The 18,397-nt window shown below is 48.1% G+C and overlaps 1 protein-coding gene and 1 long non-coding RNA gene across 8 annotated transcripts in view; one reads left to right on the top strand and one right to left on the bottom strand.

Moving 5' to 3' along the window:
* Positions 1-18,397, top strand: part of Farp1 (FERM, ARH/RhoGEF and pleckstrin domain protein 1) — a 263,579-nt gene that overhangs the window by 136,908 nt on the left and 108,274 nt on the right. The gene's annotated exons all lie outside the window — the stretch shown is intronic.
* Positions 4,348-7,751, bottom strand: LOC144365202 (uncharacterized). The gene is made up of 2 exons (XR_013423497.1): positions 7,565-7,751; positions 4,348-6,858 (listed from the first exon to the last, which is right to left on the bottom strand). It is a non-coding gene; the product is annotated as an uncharacterized LOC144365202 (long non-coding RNA).

An 18,397-nucleotide genomic window follows, 5' to 3' on the forward strand; every position in this document is an offset into this window, starting at 1 on the left:
CAGGTGGCACATCAGGTAAGGGGTGTGTGTGTGTAATGGTGAAGTGGGGACTGTTTTGTTGCGATTCCTTGGGCGACTTTTTTTTTTTTTTTTAATTTAAAAAATCTCTTTGTAGAGAAATTTCAAAGTAAAAGCCCTTGAAATTCTTACACAAAGAACTTTTGCTTTGAAAAAAATCAACTTTGATGAGCCGGACTGGTCTCCTGTAATGACAGTTCTGCTGGCTTGCACACAAACCATGCTCCTTAAGATGGTTAACTGCTCAGTGGCCAAGGTTCAGGTTTGAGATGGAGAAGAGAGGTTTCTGCTGGGGTTCAGTTTTCATTGTGATGATGTGGGGAGAAGCCACGCAGTGCTCTCTCTCGTTCAGAAGAGTTGTCATCCTGACTCAGAGGCATGCCGAGTGGCCCAGCTGGCAGGGGTGTTTTGTGAAAGGGTGGATTTGGAAATGGGAACATTATTCATAGGGAAAAAACTTGGGGGAAAAAAAAAAACCCGCATCACAACTTTTCTTTTTTCCTTTCTTCTTCCTTTCACGGGTTGCTCAGGAAGACAAGTTGCATGGGTCAGATTGGGTCTCCCCCAAAAGACACGTGGAAGTCCTCACCCCTGGTATTATTTAATCTCACTTGGAAGTAGGGTCTCTGCAGATGAAATGAAGACATGTAAAGATGAGGTCCCTGGAGGAGGAGGGATGGGTCCCTAGCCCAGGACACGGGTTACTGCGTAAAGAGACCCAGAAGAGGAACCCTATGAAACAGACACACAGGGAGAAGGCCATGTGACAGTGGAGTGATGTGGCCACCAGACAAGGACGGCCAGCCACCAGCAGGGGAGAAGCAGGGGTGCTCTCCTTTAGAGTCTCCAGCAGGAAGCCCCTGACCCCCTGACCTCCGAACTGTGAGAGGGTGGATCTGCTGTGTGGGGCCTTGCTGTTGGTGGCACTTAGTCACTGCAGCCCTAGGGAGCTGATGCCATTCACTGCTGTGGGCACCGTCTCCCCTGGATACCTAACGCTTCCCTCACACCTTGTCCTGCTGACTTGAACGTGAATCTGAGGTCGTTCTGTCAAGCAAGAGGACAGGAGCCCTCAGAACAAGACTTGTGAAAGAGGTGACCCAGGAGGGACAAGAGGCACATTCCCGCTCAGCCTCCCTCTTTTCCTTACCCATACCATGCCTCCCCCTCCCTCCCTCCCAGAGCTCCTGCGACATTTCACTTTCAGTAAAGAAGGAAAAGCTCCCTTGAGAGTCGGCATGGTCTCAGCAATGGCTGGCTTCAGGGTTGGGGCTCCGTCCTGGCCCTCCACCATTGTGCAAGTTATTGAACCTGAAGCTCAGGGTGCCCTGAGTGTACAGGGACGCTCTGGGCCTGGGTATGCAGGGAGCCCTGGATGTGTGGCACATGGAACCATTCTTCTCAGAAAGAGCCGGGAAACACGTTTTACCAGGAGTCGACCAGGCACTAGAAGTTATTATTTAATCTTTAAAAATGCTTTAGAACTGCTGTTTGTATCCCAGTGCTTCTGAAATGACCTGGTGATAATTAAGCTTCCCCTGGGTCATCCCTATCTTTTAGGGAACTGTTAGGACCGGGAGAATTCGTGTGCCTGAAACGGCGCATACAATCCACAGCATTCAGTGGTGCTCAATAAATGCAAGTTCCTTTTCGGTGCTTGACAGTGCTGACCAAGTGGCATTAGGTCCTCCACAACATCATTGTTGATTTTCACCATTTCAAGACAGACTTGAAAAGGGAGGGGGAGGTGTCCTGGCATCCACCACCCAGCTGGTTCGGCAGGATGATGGAATTTGCTCTCATGAGGTCACCCAGGCCTTCAACTCCTGACCTCCTCTTGAGGACACCAGACTTCGAGAATAATCCGGCTCTAGCGGCCCCCAGGGTAGCCGTTCCTGGGCCTCTCTGGGGAAGGAGAATGAGCTGATCAGGGAAGGGAGGAGCCGGGGGAGGGGTGGGTTTTACGCACTGTGTTGGGAGGGACCGCACTGTGTTGGGAGGGACCGTCTGTTTTCCTGGGGATTTAGATCTTGGACAGCAGATGGTTCAAAGGCTGGGAGTGGAGAAGGTTGGAAAAGCACCAGGACCCATGGGGTCCATGGGGCTGAGACCCAGGGCTGAGAGGCCCGGCAGCACATGGCCAAAAGAAGGGAGCTCTGCGGGCTGCCTCGGGGCTCTTCCGGTGGCTGCTGCTTGACAATGCCTTGCTAATTAAGGGTGAAATGCACTCAGCAAAGGCATTCAGTCCCCACAGCCCAGCGAGGGTCAAGCTGCGCAGATTTGAATTCATGACCTGCTCAACTCATTACCTGGGCCTGTCTGTCCCCACATGGGAGTGTGAGGGGACAAATGGGAGAACGGGTGGTCTTGTGAGAGTCCTGTGCTGTTCTTCCAAAAAAATTCAGGCTTCTTTGGGAAGACCAAGGTGACTACAAAGGCCAAGGCGGCGGAATGACCAGTGTTCAGTAATCCACACCTGCTCTCCTCCTTCCTTCCCCTGGTCACCTTGGACATTAAACTTCATGAATAGTTATCAAGTTTGAGTCGCCATAGTTGGGAGGACTCCCTGGCGGCTTCTGAGTTCCAGCTCAGTGGAGTGAGCAGCCAGGCAGGAAGCAGCTCAAGCTGACTTTGTTTCAAGGCTGAGTCATAATTACAAGCCTCAATTAAAATAGCTCTTACAGCTTTACATTCTTCAGCATCTTATTGTCATTAATAATCTTAAACAGTCTCAGCTCTTCAGGCCGATCCCTCCTACAGATAGTGTGGCCCACGCTTTGCTTTTCCATCTATAAAGTGAACACGCAGTTGTATGGAACGGGCTGGGGGAGGTGGGGGCTCTGCAAAATCCCACGATGTCAGTTGGGTTATGCCAGCTCTCACCGCTGTCACCCAGTGCCATTTGTGCCAGCATCTGACTGGAGGTTCTTCTCAGTCCCTGAGTGTGTGTCAGCCCATCTCAGGCAGGTGCTGGGCTGTCTGGCCTATATAGAGATACAAAAAGGTACCCTCTGGGTGGGTGAGTGGAGGAAGGTGAATTGCTCTGGGCACATGCTTGGGACCCAGCCTGGCAAGGGATAGAGGCCACGTGCCACCCCCACTCAGCCCTTCCCTGCAGATGCAGCTCCACTGGCTCCTGAACCCGAGGCAGGGGAATCGGGCTCTGATTTGTTCCCTCCTGATGGCCCACCCCTGGGATTCTGCTGGGTCTTGGGTTTGGTCAGTGTCCAGGTCCAGAGGCCACCCTGAACCTTCTTGTTTTGGTCTAGTTTGTAGGACAAAGCCTGTATTGTAGTTTCCTGGCTGGGACCAGTTGTCTCGCACCCCACACCCCCTTCTCCTGGCTCTGGTCACCATCCTGCTTCACAGCAGATGGACTCCCGAGAGAACAGTCACCCCCCCACCCCCCACCCCCCGTTGACAGCAGTAGCAGCTCCCCAGCTCGGCTCCCACTCGGGGGCTCTGCTCTCAGTGCTTCCCGTGTCAGCACGTGTGAATCACCACGAGAACCCCAGCAGGCCGCGACTTTCCCCAGTTTCACAGATCAGGAGATGAGGCACCTGCCCAAGGTCACAGCCAGCACCGCACAGCACAGACCCTGACCTTTAGCAGACTCCTGTTTCCTGGGGCCACCCACCCTTTAGGCCCAGAGCCCCACCACATGCACCCACCCACGTGAGGTCCATCCCTGGGAGAGGTCAGTGCCCAGCACCTCAGGTCTGGGCCGCCGAGTGCTCTCATGGTTGGGTCTCCTGGGTCAGACTCCCCTTGTCCTCGTCCTCGTGTCTTCCCTTCCCACCTAAGGACCTCCCAGTGGCAGCCTGCACCAGTGCCCGTTCTGTCGAGGCACACAGCTAGACTTCCATTCACAACAGGCAGCTGCCCAAAGGCCACGTGGATACTTTCACCCAAAGATCGTGCCATGAGGAGCTTGGGTGGGAATGGTGTTCTCTCCCTTCAGATGCACTTGGGAGGTCACAGATGTGATATCTGCAGGGACAGAATTAGACCTGACATTTGAGCATGTGGGATGGGTAATTTCATGGGAAAAAATTAACTCGTGCTTAGCAAGAGCCCGTTGGAAAGCAAATAGATGTCTTCTTTACTTCCTATTTAATAAACCTAGGAAGGGAAAACCTGTAAGACTGATTCTAAAATTACCCCTCGTATCACAGTTTACAGCAGACACTGTGGGCACGCGTGGGGCTTCCTCTCAGAAAGCAGGAGCACATGTGTCGAAGGCAGGGCCTCCTGTCTACCTCTGGCTCCCTCCCTCTCCCTCTCCCTGTCCCCACTGTTTTTTTTTTCCTGAAAGAAAAGATAGTCATATTTTACACTTATTTTTTAATCAACTAACAAAAATCCCTTCTATTTATTGTATACAACTTATTGTTTGGAAATAAGTCTGGTTGGTTATATTTTGACCAAAGCTGAGTAAAAAGGAAATTTCTGCTACCAGAAAGAGCTCGAGAGAGCCAGGATTTAGTCAACGGAGCCCCCTCCTGAGTGGCCTCCTCCACGGCCGTGACCTGGAGGTGCTGATTGACAAACATGTTGCTTGTAAGATGCCGTTCCTCTTCTTCCTAGTCTCAGGCCGTTCTTAGCTACGAGGGTGATGGATTGGTTTCTGTTCACTTGTTTTCCGTAGATGGTAGAGTTGGAATTTGAGTTTCTAGTTGATCCCCTCTAACTTTGGGAGTAGGTGGCATCTGGGTCACCTGGGGCTGCCGTAGCAAAGTGCCATAGACGGGGCGACTTGAACAACAGGGATCTATTTTCTCACACTTCTAAAGACTGCCAGTCCAAGATCAAGGTGTTGGCAGTTTGGTTGTGGCTTGTGGATGGTCACAGAAGAGCAGAGTGACTGCGGTCGTGCATTCTCTCCTTGGACACCAATAAAAGGCTGTTGGTCTTATCCAGCCGTTGCATTCAGACGGCCCCTCCAGGACGGCTGTGTCTCAGAGAGCAGGGCCGTCTCCGCGGACCTCATGCAGTAGGGGAACCCTTCTGTCTGGGTCATTTCACTCCTGTTCGCCTGCTCCCTGTGGCTGGAAACTGGGGACCCCTGGTTTCTGTGGGGTCATCAAGGCACACACCTCTCAGTCTGACCATTCAGTTACCGGTCGAAGGTAACAGGCAACAGAAGCAAACCCGAGCTCCCCGTCAGCAGGAAGATACAGCTACCCTTAGAAAAACGGTTGTGTCTGGGGAAAATCTCTAAGAATTGAAAACAGCTCAGGGAAGAAAAATGATCACCATCGGGTTCTTCCAGGGGTTTGTGGTGTGGTGCTCTTGAGGCAATGGCTGGGCTGTTAGAAGGGGGACAAAACCGGCGATGCTCAGAGACCTCTCCAGGGAGTTGACGCAGGGCTGCTGCAGAGCAGCGATGGTCTGATGTTGAGGTGGAGCTGGGAGAAGGAGCCACGTGCAAGGAACTGTTGACCCTTTCCAGAAATCGGTGCAGGAAACCCCCTGCCTCACACAGCCTTCATATTCTAGCTCCTCATTTATTAAAACTGCAGCTATCTTGAGCATTGTCTCTGGGAAGTTGTCATATGGAATCAAAGAATATTTGCTGTAATCCGTTATCTAGAGATCCGGATCTCCGTACCTGCCCGGCCGAGGCTTTGGAATTGGGTAAACCCGAGTGTCAGTCTAAAGTCTGTCATTTCATCACTGGTCTCTTCCTCCAGTACGTCCTGGCAGGCTTCTGCGAGGGTCATCAGAGGTGGGACGTTCAGTGTGATCCTGCCACTCTGAGGAATTCTCAGTGACGGGCGGCTCACCCAGGTGGAGCAGCAGCCTGACTGTGACCCGAGGCTACCTGCTCCCTGGACATCAGGATTCAGATCACTGTCCTGTCTGGCAGCGGCTGCAGGGCTGCGCTGTCTTCCTTTTCATGAGCCGTGCTCTGTAGTGGAATATGGTCCTGATGCCATGTGACCAAGACCAGGATGTGGCTCAGGTGGAGCCAGAGGAGAACTGAGGAGCTCAGGTGGAGGCACGGAGGACAGGCTGTTGCCTGGGAATTGTCCAAGAAGCACCACTCGGGGAGCACTTTCTGGGCTTGAAATTGTGTAAATTTTTCATTTTATGTGGTGTGGTAGCCAAAACCTACACACACACACACACACACACACATACACACACACCACACGCACCACGCCCTAAATGCCACACATGCACATTAGTGTCTGCAACACAGAGATTATTGGCCTAGAAGCTAGTTTCTCCAAAACTTTTGGCAGAGTAGCTATTTGCCATGGGGGAGTGAGAAAAATATTTGCATTCTCAACAGGAAGAGTTTATGGGTATAAGTCCACATTAAAAAAAAACAGTAATACAGCTAGATGTTTGCTGGCACTACACAACTTCAGGAAGCAGTAGGGCTACCCACATTAAACATGGCTTAAAATTGCCTTGCATGGCAGCCCTGGATGTAATTTATCTTATTTTTCATCATCTGTGGTGAGAGAAAGCATTTGTGGCTTATAGTAAGTAAGATGATCCATTATTCTTTTAATACTTTTGAGAGGAACTTGATTTTTGGTTGGCACTTTGGAGTCATAGGCTTCACAATGAAGTTTTAGATTTTCATTGCTGTGTCTAAACAGGTGTGCCAAGGTAGTAGAATTAGGCAAGTAGATTTTATTTAAAATATGGTTCAGTGGGGCCCAGTAGCACACACCTGTAATCCAGCGACTCAGGCAGCTGAGGCAGGAGGATCACAAGTTCCAGGCGGCCTGAGCAACTCGGCAAGACTGTGTCTCAAAAAGTAAAAAAATTGCTGGGGATGTAGCTTAGTGGTAGAGCACTTGCCTGAGTTCAGTCCTCAGCACTCTGAAAAGAAAATGTGGGCCAAATGGTCTCCAAAGTGGGAAACACACAGTGCTTCACTTTTCTTGCTGGCTTTGGAGATACAGTTATTTTAGGCATTGGAGACTTCTGTTATTATGATATCAATAAGTAATACATTGAATGTATGCCTATTAAATATTTCTAGATCATTCCTAGCCTATGGAAACATTACATACTTGTTTTGATCTGTAGGTCTGTTATTTCTCAGTTGCTCCATTGTAGAAGAAAGTTCTTGAAGGATACCTTTTAAGGTATCTCAAATCGGCATATCCCTGGTTATTAACTCTTTACTTTTAAGGAAAAAAGATCTTAAGAAGCACGTCTAATCAATTTTGCTGTTATATAAATAAGCAAAACATCTCGATTCTCACATACTATTTGCAGCTAACTTTGTTCAGTCTTTAGAGGGAAACACTGTCTTCTTTTCCAGAACTCAGAGCCCCATAATTCTGCCTTCCTGTTGAGTGTCAATAGTTTCTTAAGCCCATATAAGGAAGTTAGCTTCACAGCAATTAAATCCTCGAGAACCAGAATAGAATGTAGTCATCTTTATATTTATAACCAATGTACATTCTGAGTTTCTGCACCACTGAACTATGTCTAAAGTGTTCCATGACTTGGTTAATATATTGAATATACCAGGAAATTTTTCTCCTAAGGTCTGACTTAAGGCTTAAGACAGTCTTACCTCATTTCATCTGAAGATTGAGTCTTTGTAAAAGCCTGGTTTGGAAAGTGTCTTCTCAGTTCCAAGTGGCTCTTGATTTCCTTCGTGGTTAAATTTGTAGGTTGGAAAGAAAAAAAAAAGTCCCAGTTCCTCTCCCACTTTATCACGCAGCCTTTCATGAAGGAAATCCCATTTTCATGAGGAGATCTTGGTGCCTCCAAGCAGGGTGTGTGTTTTGGCAACACGGACAAGCCAAGTCCAGTTCTTGCTGCACCGGTGCATGGCTCCTTATGTAAGATGGATTTTGTAGTGTGTAACCTTGGTATTTAAAGTTTTTGCATTTCGTTTATAACTGTCTGCAAGTCTTTGCTGCGCTGAAATTGATGATCCACAATTTGAGTCTGAAGAGCTTGATAGAAACGTGATTTGACATTTTCTGGAAAGAGTTTACTTTTTTACTTTTTGAAATGATCCTCTTAGCCTTTTCTAATGTCTGCAGAAGGAAAAAAAAATGTTGGTTACAATTCTCTGAAAAGAACGATGGAACACTCACGGGTCTATTTTCTGTGAAAACGCGCTGACCATACCTGCCACGTGCCCAGGCTTCCTTAGGGAGCCTCTGTCTTCACAACCATGTTCTGTGCAAATTCCTTTCCTTTCCCCTTCGCCCCTGGCCATTGGGAAGCATCAGGCCCTGGGGAACAAAGCCTCCTTTCCCAGGGCCTTTGGGGTACTGTTTCTGACCTTAACCATCCAGTGACGACTAATGTACCTGTTGGCCACCAAGACCCCCACTGCTGCCCCAAGTGTCATTTATGATGGACATTTGGAGTTCTGTTGATTAGCCAAGCCACGAATCTCTCGCTCTCGCTCTCTCTTTCAGACATTAATAAAATAATTGAAATTTTGTAGCAAGATGGGATAAAGGATTAAAAGCAGATGTTGTTGAAGCAATTCTAGACACTGCTGGAAGCCACTGGTGCATCTCAACATTTCTTTTGTTCACTGGTAAATAATCCATGAAGAAGATGTGTAGAAATAAACCACGAGTCAGGCAAGGTTTAGGCATTTGATGTTGAAATAGCAGAAATTATTTCATTGCTATATTTCAACCATCCATCTCTCCAATAGTATTGAGAACAGTGCTTCTAGGATAATATATTTGTTTATGTTGTTTTTGGTTTTTGTAGAAGGGATTGAACTCAGGGGCACTTCAAACTGTGGGTTTTTTTTCTGTCCTTGTCAATGGCTCTGTCCTGTATGTACTGGCCTTGGTACTTATCTAGAGAATAAGTACTTAAAAATGAGGGCTCCTGTCTATCCCATCAGCTTGTAGATTAATTAAACACAGGCTGGGCTGATTCCTTTAGGAGTAGACACTCTTACCACACTTTCTTCATTGGTGAACCAGTGGTGACCTCAGGGTTAATTAAAGGTCACCGACTACAGGAGAAACACTGGTCCTGTCTTGTCTTGCTAATCCATTTTGTACCAATGAACTCAGAATCAAGTTCCTTAATTTGAAATTACACAAAAGTGTCAAAAGGCATTGATCAAGGCATTGATCAGTTGGAGAGGCACAGACTTCTTGTCCACAGTCCAGGGATTTCTCAAGAGCGTTTATCTTAATACGTGGTAGCTTTTCCATTCGGATCTTCATAGAGCACTCTTATTTGTGGCTGAGGATTTTGCAAAAAGCAGCATGTTGGTGAGAGTCATGTTTCATGTGTTTAAAAAAAAAAGAAAGCATACCCCAAACCTGAAGCCACCAGGCCCTGAAAGCTGCACTGTGCTCTCAATACCAGACAGCCACAGGGCATTGCAGCAGAGAAAACAGAGCGCGTTTATCCTGCTCTTCATGGGTTTCCCTGACAGGCTGGGAGGCACACTGAGTGAAAACGGAGCTGTTAACGATATAATAAATGCTTTTGAAATTTTTCCACTGGGCGATCCCTCAGTAGGAGACTGCTTTGGAAAACGAGGGAAAATTTAAGCATCAAGACACCAGCGGTGGTGCTGCTTGTTCACGCATAAACTCACGAGGGATCCCATGCAATGGCAGGCGCGTGGCCTGTCTGTAGGCGCGTGGCCTGTCTGTAGCGTTTGCCACTCGTTTCTAATTTTTGTCCCCCCAAATTAATAAGCCATCCTGGCCTGCCGTAGCATCAGGGCCGTATTCTTTTCCACAGGCTCCGTCTTAGAGACTGAATCCTCTCTACATTCTTGCCTGTTTCTAAAACCGCATTAAAAAAAGACCCAGCATAAGATTTCACACCTTCCCCATTTTGAAGCATACAGTTCAGCAGTGTTCAGGCTCATGCTGCTGTGAAATGGAGTTCCAGAACTTTCCATCCTGCAGATCTGAAGGCCTATTAACTCCCGCTTCCCCCCCCCCATCCCACCACGCTGACCGCCCTTCTGTGGTTTTTATGAATTGTCTTCTGCTTTCTTTTTTACAAACATATTTGTTCCTGAGGCTTCTCCTCATTCAGTGCAATTTGGACTAATCATGCATTTAAGGAGGAGAGAACAATATGCAATTTTCGCAGTGGTTTTTGTGAAATAGAGTACCCAGCGTACACTCAATAGTATATGAAGCTCTAATTAACTTCTTTTTTGGCATCCCTATTTAAAATATGTTCAAGCTGTCTTGCATGGTTAACTAAGAAGTTAGACGGCGGGAAGCAGATCCAAGCTTTTAAAATTAGATCTTTTTGTTGTCTGTGCCAGTCAGAATTTAGCCTCAACTGTCCAATTTCTAGGCAAACCTGGGAACTCTACTTCTTCTTTGAAGGAATGTTTAATTTTGGCCAGATGATGGAATCTGTGTTTCAAAAACAGGCCCATTGTCTTTTGGTATTTTAATTGGTTTGTTTTAAGCACCACTGCTATTGTTTATAAATTTGGGAAAAAACCCGTATTTAATGAGTACATACTATTGGTGGAATACTGTCACTCCAAGGAACCCTGACTCTTGGGAAGGGGACACACTGGGCTTTCATTTTGTGCATTTCTTGCTGTCCGTCATCCCTTCAGATCAGCGTTTTGAATGCTCTTTAATTACAGGCAATTTAGAAAGGCTTTGTGTTTTTAAAGGTAGCCCTTATTGCTTGGCTCTGTTTTTTTGAGAAACATCTCTGAGTTTTTCAACAGGGCATTTCTCTCCGTGTTGCTACCAGGTCACTGTAGGCTGTCCACGGTACTAAATTTACTTTGTAATTGGGTGGGATCCCGCGGACACCGCCTCATCTCCAGCCAGGCTCTCGTCCCACGCTTCACACTTGACGTGGTCTTCCCGCTGCTCTCTGTGAGCATGGCGGTGTCGCTGCAGAGGCAAGGTGACCTAGAAGCGGTGGCTGCTATGTGTCCTGCTTCAAGATAAGCTCTGCACTAAGGGGGCTCGGGCCGATCCTGACCACCCGGAACCAAAGCCTGTAGGAATTCACAGCAGAGAGTGCAAAATCCCAGGCATCCTGCTTACCAGGCATCGAAACAGTCCCCCAGGAGCAACCCAGGCGGCCAGTGAGCCAGCTCAGAAGGACCTGAGCTTTTGGGTACTCAAAAGTACTGAGTCACAAAAAGCCTGCCCTTGTCTGTATGTTCACAAACTCCGTCTGTTCCCCGAAGCCTCCTGGGGGTGAGGCAGGCCATGTGGCCACTTGCTGTGATGTGACTCATTCACTATGCAGGATGGATCTTCCTATAGAGGGCCTTTCCGAATGTGGCTGTCATGTGACCAGCCATGTGACATGGCTCCTGATCAGTAGAGTGTCACCCTCGGTTTTGTCATTTTTCCTTTAAACGTTTTTCCCTTTGGTGGGCCTTTTGTTAGTGGTGTGCACTGGTAGCATTTTGAAGATGTCAAGTCTTTATTTCAACAATTTCTTGAAATAAAAATATATTCTCTCACTGGAGTTAGAATCTTGATCCCACTTTCTAATTGCTTTTGTTGAAGACTGTGCTATTCTCACTATGGAATTATGGCTTTAGAATTATTCATTAGTCCACGTAGCAGAACCTGCTCTGTCACATGTTGTTCTAGTAACAAGACAGATGAGGATTGGTGTCCTGGTGGAGAGTGCGTCCCAGCAGGGAAGGACAGAGGTGAGCAGGGAACATTAGGAAATGTATTGTTCTGAGTGTTAGAAAATGTAGGAGAAAGGAAAAACAGAAATTTTGTGGAATAAGAGGGATGGAAGTGTGGGCCCAGATTGCAACTTTGAGTAGGGTGGTTAGGGTCAGGCCTATTGAGAAACTGAAATTTGAGCCAAGATGAAGAAGAGATGAGAAAATTGCCCGTGAGTATTTCTGGGCGGAGAGTTTCAGCCTGTATAAAGGCTCTGTCCTGCACAGAAAGCAGGGACTGAGTGGAGGGGTTGACATATCTGATTTAGTGAAGGTGACTGTTTCTGATAGAGGTAACTGGAGAAGTATCTGGAAATTGTTGAGGTAATAAGTCACAGGGTCATCGAACATAGGCAAAGAAAATAAAGGAACAAAAAACCACCCATCCAGGTACTCATCCCAAGTGCCATGAATGTTTGTGGGTGTGGGTGTGACTATTCACGTAGGCCTGCAAGGCTTTCTACCTATGGGGGACACAGGCTGTGGGTGCTTTGAAGTTTCCAGGTGAACCTGATTTATAGAGTCCTATTGGAATCATTATTATCCTGGAATTAATTCTCTAATTAAATCCCAGCGTGGAAACCATAGTGCATGGCAGGCCATCTTATTTTTCAGAACAGTGGTGTTAACACCTAAGAGTTTTTAGTGTTTTTCCAGCTTGTAGACTGTATGGACTCCACTCTCCCTCCCCTTCCCTCTTCTGAATCCATTTTCTTACTCCCCAATCCCTCATCAGGAGATGGTGACAATAAGAGAAGGTACAAGCTTTATTTTATAGTGGTTTTAAAATGTAGAGATGTTTAAAAATACTCAGGAGTTTTCTTAGTTATTGAGAGTTAGAGATTTAACATTGATGGAGCAAGATGGTGACATGTGTGCTTGACACTTGGGTATTTACCTCATTCGATTCTGACAACCACTCTTTTAGAGATTTATCCTTTTTCTGCTGTTAATATGGGAAAATCGGTACCTCAGTAAGGCCATTTAGCTTTCCTCGGCTGTGTAGTTGGTGGGTAGGAAGCCAGGCTTCAAAGTCAAGACCTGATGATTCTAAAGCCCCCATCTTCCCCATTCAGTGCTGTTCCCAAATACAACCATATGCGCCTTCATACTCAGGAGTCATAGCTTCCTGCATTGAAAGGATGTAAAGGTTAGCGTCCATTCATATTTCTTTATGATGGAAATATTTTTGTTGTGCTTGGTTTTCCCCCACCCCACAATTGACCATTCCTTTTAGCAGATTATCCGTATTTTTGGATGTGCTTTCCTCCAGTTTTTGTTGTGATAAAATAGACGTAACATGGATTCCCCATCTCCACCATTCTTCAGTGTGGTATTAGAGCACATTGCTGTTAACCATCACTACTTTCCATCTGCAGACCTCTTTCATCTTCCCAAACACAGCTCTGTCCCTTTTAAGCAATCCCTCCCCGTTTTCCACTCCCGCCAGTCCCAGGCTGCTACCTTCTGTCTCTGTTGGATCTGCTTGTTGTACTTTCATTCTGTGCTTCTTTGTACATATCTTTTCTCTGAGGCCAGAGTTTGTGCTTAGATTAATTCGAACTTTCTAGTTTCTCAAAGAAAAGTAAGTGCTAAGTTTTTGGTTAGAACTCTGACTTTTTTGTAGATGCACAAACCTTAGGCTGGTGCCCACCTCCTCTTTCCCTCACTTCCATGGTTAACAGTGTATTGAACCTGAAAAGACATGAAAAATAAAGATGTCTTTGTCCATTTTCTGTTGCTGTAGTAAAATAACTGAGTCTGGGTCACTTATGACTCAAGGTTCTGGAGACTGGGAAGCCCAAGAACATGGTGCCAGCATCTGCTTAGCTTCTGGTGAGGACCTTGTACAGTGTCATAACACGGCAGAGAAGCAGGTCAAGTGGGCCCTTGCTGTAGAGACAAAACATGAGTGGGGGATTGGCTTCATGACAGTCTGCTCTCTCAAAGACATTGATGTGGTTTTTTGTTTTTGTTTTTTGACATCAATGTGTTTCGAGGACCTAACCACCTCTTCGAGGCCCCCCACACCCCAACACTGCCACATGGCAATCAGATTTCCACATGAGCTTCGGAGGGGATGAGTCATGGTCAAACCAGAGGAAGAAAGTATTTGTTTGGCAGGTTTTCTGGTGATGCCAGAGCTGAGCGTTCTTAAAGGACCCTGAAAGCTGTGTTTTCACAGCTTTAGATTTGATTCATGTATTTTGAATTTAAAAGCCTTTTGCATAAAAAAATTTTTTTTAAAAGCGCCTTCTGAGATTTGAAAATATATTCCCATTTTCCCTGCTGACTAATTGAAAACATGTTTAAGATGTCTTCTGCAGGGAGTGTCTAAACAGAATAATCTTTCTCTCAGTCCGTGTTCGCAGAGATTGGTTCTTGAGGAAAAGCTGTGCTGCTAAGATAAGGTGGCTAAACCTCATCAGCACTTGAAGGAAGATGGGAGCCAGGAACCACAGTGTTATTTTACTGACTTTGCTCTATAAAAATTTTCACCCTTCTGTTCAAACACTAAATTCAACAAAATATCTACTTCCCATCTTGCTGTGGAACAACAATTTTGGAGGCCAAGTATGTGATATCAGGTGGTGTTTTTAGTTTTGTTTTGGGGTTCTTTTTTCTTTTCTTTTTTTTTCCCCTTCTTCAGAAAATTCATTTTCCATGGACTAGATGCCCTTCTGTGACTTGGAGTGAGCCCGAGGAGAAACGACCTAGTGCGGTCGCGGTGGCCAATGCTCCCTGAGCTGCCCCAATCTGGGTCAGACTTGCCTTAGTCGTTCTTTGTGAGAGATTTTATTTGCTGCCTATTAGACGCAGTCCCAGAATGTCAAGTGAGATTGTTTTGGTATTCTGATAAATTTTAGACTTTTAAATACATTTTTCTACACATTATCAAAAGATGATGAGTCAGGGGCAGCACGCCCACCACCCTGAGCAGCTGAACTCTCCCGTACATGGGTTGGGTTTCTCTTTTCTTTCTTTGTTTCTTTCTTTTTTCTTTTTCTTTTGCTCACTTCCTACTGGGTCTATAAGAAAGCAAGAGGAATCTCACACACACACACACACACACTCACACACACTCAGTCTGTGCAAAGTCTTGGAATGAAGAAGGAGGAAGAAGGGAGCTGTGTCCAGACACCGTGGTTGTGACATTGCCACCGTGGCTATGACATTGCTGAATGACAGCGAGGGAGATGAAAGGGCCCATTCTCTCTGTGTCCTGGAGTCGGGGACTCTGAAATCCAATCTGAAGTGTGTTTGATGAGGGTTCTGAACGCTGGGGCTTAGTGCTGGGGAACAAGGAGACAGTGTGTCCCTGCGGGCAGCCCGGCCGCCCCTAGAGCCGCGGCGAGGAGGCAGAATCGCAGGTCTGTGGGCAGAGCCGTGGTGGCCTGAGCGTTCAGCCACCTCCTCCAGAAAGCAAGCCTTGTTCTGGCTCCCCAGAGCTGGGTAGAGGGTTCAGTTCCTGCTGATGGTCTGATGGTGATCGCGCTATCTCCTGTGGAGGGGGCCACCCGTCTGCTGGGCAGTGCTGGAGTCCTGCTCCTCCTCCTCCCTCTGCCCATTCTCCATCAGTCAGTGTCGTCTTCGTCGTCATTGTCATCACTGAGTCCCAGTTACCGTCCTGAGGGCCTGGTGAATACCAAGTCCTGTAATCCCGTAGCGTGGTGAAGGGTCCCATCCTTAAGGGAACCAAGGCACCAAGTGTAGCTTGCCTCGAGCAAGAGTGGCCTTGGACACCGTTGTCCCCTGGGGTGGAACGGCCCATCTGGTGCAGACAGTTGAGGTGCAGGTGGGTCCCCTCTGCCCATGGGTGAGGCCCCAGTCACCGCATCTGACCCCAAGTATCCTTACTTGGAGTCGTTATCTCTGACCTCCCAGAGAGTGGAGGAGGCAGGGAGGCCCGGCCTGGCTCCTGATGTGGTCAAGCTCCCCATGACCATGCTTAGGCCAGCGATGGGCTGGGACTTGGGGACCATAAGATTCCACGGGAGCGGGAGACCTGGGCCAGTGGCACCATAGCCACAGCACATTCCTCACATGTGTTGGTGACGTGGGTGTCAAGGACCCAATGCAGAGCAGTCGACGTTGCTCAGGACGTACTGTAGGTAGGTGCTGACGGCCGCAGCTGGCCTGTGTGCTACAGTGCAGCGCTGTTTATCACTTGAGAGGACGATACTTATAAAAAGTTCACCATAGGACCAGACGCCAGGCTGGGCCCGATTTCACTTGTGCTTGAGTTAACCCTCTGTTACGTAGTTCATCATGACCCACCGAGCCCCAGGCTCCACACACACACACACACACACACACACACACACACACACACGCATGCCTGGGTGTGCTCTGTGATGTCTCCAGACAGCACCTTTCTCGGAACGTCGTCTTCTCATTGAGCCGTGATGGTTGTATTCGAGGAGTCTGTGACGTTCTGATTTTTCTGTTTTAATCTTCCTTTCTCTCCTAACTTTTAGAATCATTCCTGTTTTCCAGAAGTGTCAGTAATTCCTTTGGGATGAGATTTACTCATTAATTCTGTGACATACGTTGGTTTTTTTCCGTCTGAAGAGTTCTGCAGATTTTCCCCGTGTCCCATCTGTAGGGCTTCCTCTCCTGGGTCTTTCTGGGTAGGAGTCAGGTGATCCCAATTCTGGGATCTTCGGGGGCTCTCGAGGCGGGGGGCCGAATGTCTAGGGGCCACTCTGTGTTCCCGTCTCTCCCCGTGGCTCTGGTTTCGGAGGGAGTTCCCAACCTCGCTGCTGCATTTTCCAGGGAAATTTGAATTTCTGCTATGCTTTTTTTTTTTTTTTAACTACTCCTCATTAACCAAATATTCCTCTTTATAGTCTTCTGGATTTGAAGTTATGAGCTATTAGCTACATGAAGGTACAAACTGCAGTGTTTCTTTTATTTATTTTTTTGGCCACACCCTCTATTATCAGGCACACTTGGAGTCTCCCACTTCTGGCCTTCTGGGGAGTTCTGCATAATGTGGTTGCTCCCTATGGCTGAGCCTCATTTTCCAGAATTTGCAGGAAATCTCTCCCTTGCTGTCCTTCTCTCATTTTCTCTTTCTAGGAATTCCTTCCTTTTTTCATTCTTTGTCGTTTTAGCAGGGTCTGGGGTGGGGTGGAGATGGCTGGGTGTTCCATTTGCTATCTTTAGCACAAGTCTGACATGATTTTCCCAGTTTACGCGAAGCCTGGCGGTGGCCGTGTGCTGATCCTTCTAGGAGAGCGGCATTTCAGCAGATGTGTGGGTCCTGAGAGCTGCTCCGGCTGCTCCCCCGGACTTGGGCAGCTGTGGTCTGTGAGCTGGGTCTGGCTGAGCAGCGGGCAGGGCGGGCACAGGGTGGGGGTGCACTGTGACTTCCATGCTAGGACCAGCCCTGGCTGCCTCCCTGGGCCCTGCGGGTCTCAACAGAGGTGACCTTTGGTTAGAAAGGACCTCGTGTGGAACACTGTCACAGTGAAAAGAGGGACCTTGTCGCGGAGGGCAACAAGTGACCTCCCCTACTGAGCCTGCCGTTTGTGGGTGCGTTTGGTAACTGAGGCCCAGGAGTGGAAGGCCAGGGTTGTCCTGACAGCCCGATGGTGTTTTATTGTCATCTATTTGAAGGGGACAGTGCTGAAAGTGACCGCCCTGTGTTGTCCCCACATGGCGGAGGGCTGGGGAACAGTTTCCTAGGACGGCCGTGACTGCACACACAGGGGGCTTCCATCAGGGACATGTTACCCCACCTTTCTGGAGACTGGAAGTCTGAACTCAAGATGTCGGCCAGCCGCGTTCCCCTGAGGCTCCTGGTGGAACTCCTGGTCTCTCCAGCTTCTGGGAGGGCTGTTGGTCCTCGGTGTTCCTTGGCTTGCAGCTATGTCACACTGTCCTTGTCTCCTGGGTCACATGACGTCCTCCCGGTGTGCCCTTGATCATCCTAGAAGGACACGACTCACGTTGGTTGAGGGCTCACCTCCTGGGGTCCTTAGTCCCACGACCCCTGTAAAGACCATCTTTCCAAATGAGGCCTCCGCCGCAGCTCCTGGGGCGACGATGTACGCATGTCTTGGGAGGGACACAGTGTCCGCTCTTCACGTCTGCTCCTGTTGAGGTTCAGGCTTGTGTTAGCCCGGGATGGAAACCAGAGCGAGAGACCACAGGGACACCAGCATCGCGGCCTGCCAAGGGCCCATGTGCCAGGGCCCATGTAGCCAGGAAGAAGAAGGGGGTTGTGGAGGCAAGATGTCCCCTTCAGGCACACCCCCAGGGACTTGCTTTCTCCGACTAGGCCCCAGCTATACTACTCTCCACCACCTGCCAAGAGTGTCCTCAGCTAGGGACCAAGCCTTCAACACGGGAACCCCGGGGACATTCCAGACTCAAACTGTCACAAGCAGTAAGAAATCTATGACATAGTAATGCCCTAAGATCAGTCGGGTTGAGGGTCAGTGGACTATAGATCTGCCTTCTAAATGTGTGAGTAGGAAAAGAGGGCAAGGCATTTGCAAGAAGCCGTTCCCTTCTGCTGGATGAGTGGTTGTCATGGTGACGTGGGTCCCCAAACAGAAAAAAGCACAAGTAGAGATGGCCCTCCCGAACCTCAGCACAGGCACATTTTGTAAACGTGGACAGATGTGGTCGGTGTAGTTTTCTGTCTATGGGGTAATTTCTGAAAGGCAGAGCTTCAGCTTTATCAAGGGGGTATTATTTATTTAGCTCTTTGAGGCAGTG

The sequence above is a fragment of the Ictidomys tridecemlineatus genome, chromosome 6 (genome assembly GCF_052094955.1).
Source record: "Ictidomys tridecemlineatus isolate mIctTri1 chromosome 6, mIctTri1.hap1, whole genome shotgun sequence".
NCBI classification, from domain to species: Eukaryota; Metazoa; Chordata; class Mammalia; order Rodentia; family Sciuridae; genus Ictidomys; species Ictidomys tridecemlineatus.